Genomic DNA, 3,749 nt, shown 5'->3' with positions numbered 1-3,749 from the left:
GCAGGGAGTCGTCTGCCCACCGCGACCTCCCAACCCCACTCTTTGTATGGAAAGAGTCTCGCAGCCCTGGGGCGCTTAGCTTCGTGGGAGGTGTGAGCCCCACAGTCCTGGACCAGGCCCGAAGCCTCGGGTGCTCGCATGTGAGAAACATTGAGGCAAAAAAACACCCGAAAACCGAAAACCGAAAACCGGTCAATGTGATTCCGTTGATACTTACCTGTTCAGAGGTCAAAGAAGAAAACTGAAAGAACACTGCTTAGTGAAAAATAATCCACGGTAAAGGTATCAAGGGTAAACAGCGTCAGGACGGTGGTCATCTGGGGGGCAGGATGGAGGTGAGCCAGACGGGGACGTGAGGAGACTCTCACTACTGCCCAGGTTAGGAATCTTGAGGACTCCAAGGACGATTATATTAGCAAATCCTACCGCAAAATATTTTGTACATTCTTTCCTCAGTACATTTGATGATGGAAAATTTTTAAGAAGTAATTAAGGTTGAAAAAGAGCAAAATTCATATGTTCATTTCTTCTGTAATATGGCTATGTGTTTTCATTTTCAGCTTTGGCAGAAAAAATTGGTAACAAGCCAACTGTCTACATGGAAAGAATGAGTTACATAAACTCATCATCATATGTACTTAAAAAAGAAACAAACCCCAAAGGTATCAATATGAAAAGACCTGGAGGATTTATCAACAGAATAAGCCAAATATATTGCAATGTATATTCGATGTTACCTTTTCTGTAACCTGTTGAGACAGGTGGTTTCCCACCACCCCTTCCCCACCAAGGTTTGGTTGAGTAGTGGAGACAAAAACACACTACTAGGAATAGATGAAAGGGGTTGTTAGTTTCATAAGGGAAGTTTCTGGGGGAGAACAAGGCAGGCCTCTCAAGCAGGTTGGAAATCCCTTGACAAAGCAAGGAAAGGAGACTGGCCTGTATTTTTATTGAGGTTGGTTGGAGGGTGGCTAGGGTGAGAGTTTGTGCACATGGGTAGGGACTTCTGCGATTGACTCTCTTGCCAGGGCTAAAGCTGAGCACCCATGCTTTCTTATCACTTTGTACAGACGCAGAACACAAAGGGAAGGGGAGAAATATGACTTTAAAGTAGTTGGCGGGATCCCTGGGTGGCGCAGCGGTTTGGCGCCTGCCTTTGGCCCAGGGCGCGATCCTGGAGACCTGGGATCGAATCCCACGTCAGGCTCCTGGTGCATGGAGCCTGCTTCTCCCTCTGCCTGTATCTCTGCCTCTCTCTCTCTCTCTCTGTGACTATCATAAATAAATTAAAAAATTAAAAAAAAAAAAAAGATTGTTAAAAAAAATAAATAAATAAAAAAAATAAATAAAGTAGTTGGCTATCAGATAATAGAAAAAATATATATTGCTCTCTATCCCAGATTCCTGGCACTTGTAAATTCCTAGGGATAAGAGCAATAGGAGCCAGTCTTGTTTGGTCTTTGACTCTGTCATGGGCACAGAGCTCCTGAAACCAGGTAAATTCATAGTGATAAAAGCACTAGGAGCATCTTTTGTTCTAATGAGGTGACTCAATGGGCTCCTGGATGGGGGCTGGTCACAGAAAGTCCAAGCTATGATCAGGAGCTTGGAATTTTTACTGCCCATCCCCCAGAGAGGAGGAAGGAGCTGGAAATTGAGTTAATAATTCATCCTGTCTAGGAAGGGGTGCCTGGGCAGCTCAGTCAATTAAGCCTCTGACTCTTAGTTTCAGCTCAGGTCATGATCTCAGGGTCCTGAGACTGAGCCCTGCATTGGCCTCCATGTTCAGTGAGGAGTCTTTTTGAGGATTCTCTCTCACTCTGCCCCTCCCCCCTGCTTCTTTCTCTAAAATCAACCAATCAATCATTTTAAAAAATGATCATGTCTACATCAGTAAGCCTCCATAAAACCCCAATAGTATGAGGTTTGGAGACTTTTGCAGGTGGGAGACTACCTATCCATGTACTGGAAAGGTGGTATACCCCAACTCCATAGCGTCCTTCCAAGAACTCTCTACACACCCCTTCATCTGGCTGTTCATCTGTATCCCTTATCATATTCTTTGATAAACTGGTAACTGCAAGTGTTTCCCTGAGTTCTGGAATCTGTTCTATTAAGTTAATCAAACATACGGAGGGGATTGTAGGAACCTCTAATTTGTAGCAAGTTAGATGGAAGTTCTGAGTCACCTTGTTGGGACCTGCAACATGTGATTGGCATCTGAAGTGGGGTGGGAAAGGTCTTGTGGGACTGAGCCATTAACCTGTGGGATCTGCACTATCTACAGGTATATACTATTAGGACTGACTTAAATCACAGGACACCCTGCTGGTGTCACAGATGTGGGGAAAAACCCTCACACATTTGGTGACCAGAACTGTCAGAATAAGTAAAGTGTTCTGGGTGAATAGAAAGGAGATATAGAGGAGAAAAGAACTGAGTGTTCTCTGCTCAGGTATAATACTGGGTTTTCTCAACATATCAATAGTCAAATATTTAAAAATGGAGTCAGACTTCTGGTTTCTTCTCTGGCATGGAAGGAGTTTAGGTGACATTTCTATCCTTACAAAAAAAGCAAGCAAACTTAAAACCAATGATTCTTCTTAGATCTATAAAAGAATTAAGGTCACAGTACAAACTGCTGCTCTGCAAAATTGGAGGCAGAATTATAGCCATTTTGAAATATTCCTACAGTATTTTGTTCTTAACAAGACCTGTCCTCAGAAGACTGTTTCTCAAGAATCACACAGGGGTAGGGAGGGAATAGCCAACTTGAGATACCTCCAGCCTTTCTGCCTGACCTAAGTTAAGGGTGTAGGGGAACTTAGATACACTTGTAAGATTCACAAGGTCATTTTTCACTCCTCGCAATGTGTTGTATGTTTTTCAAAACCATTTCTCCAACTCTAATAACAACCAGGTGGCCTAGAATTCAATCCAATTCTAACACTCACCAGAGTTAACATCAGACTCCACAGCTTAAGGACACAATCCTACAAAATGGCCCCCACATCAGATGCCAGCTGTAAATGGGAGGCCCAGCTCTTGGAGTTTCCTTAGATACACTCCTATGTTTGTTAATTCAGTAGAAACACTATTAGAATAAAAGCTCTTTACTTATTATTATTGATTTATTATAAAAGGTACAAGTCAGAAACAGCCAAATGGAACAGGTGCATAAGACAAAGTAGGTAGGAGAGGTAGGGAACTTCCATGCCTTCACCAGATACAACACCCTCACACTACATTGATGTTTTCACCAATTTAGAATCTCTCTGAATCCCGAGGTTTAGGGGTTTTGGTGGAATTTCCTTACATAGATAGGGATAACTGATGAAATCATTGGCAGTTGATGAATAACTCAATCTCTAGCTCCTTCCCAATCCCCAAAGGCTGGAGACTGGGCTAAAAATTCTAAGCCTCTAATCAAATCTTGGTCTTCCTGGCGATCAACCCCAATCCTGAAGCTATCAAAGGGCTTACAAACAGTCACCTCTTTGAATATAAAATGCTCCTATCACCTTTCTCACTCAAAGTCCAAGGGTTTTAGACAGTCTTTACTAGGAACTATGGACAAGAAAGACATTTTTAGGAAATGCCTGGTTGATTCAGTTTGGTGGTGCATGTGACTTTTGATTTTGGGGTTGTAAGTTCAAGGCCCACAGTGGATATGGAGCCTCCTTAAAACATTTTTTAAAAAACTGATATTAAAAAAAGAAATAAATAAAATAAAAATAAAAATAAAAATA

This window comes from Vulpes lagopus, chromosome 7, assembly GCF_018345385.1.
Source record: "Vulpes lagopus strain Blue_001 chromosome 7, ASM1834538v1, whole genome shotgun sequence".
Classification (NCBI taxonomy): domain Eukaryota; kingdom Metazoa; phylum Chordata; class Mammalia; order Carnivora; family Canidae; genus Vulpes; species Vulpes lagopus.
Note: the sequence above shows the minus strand (reverse complement) of the source record.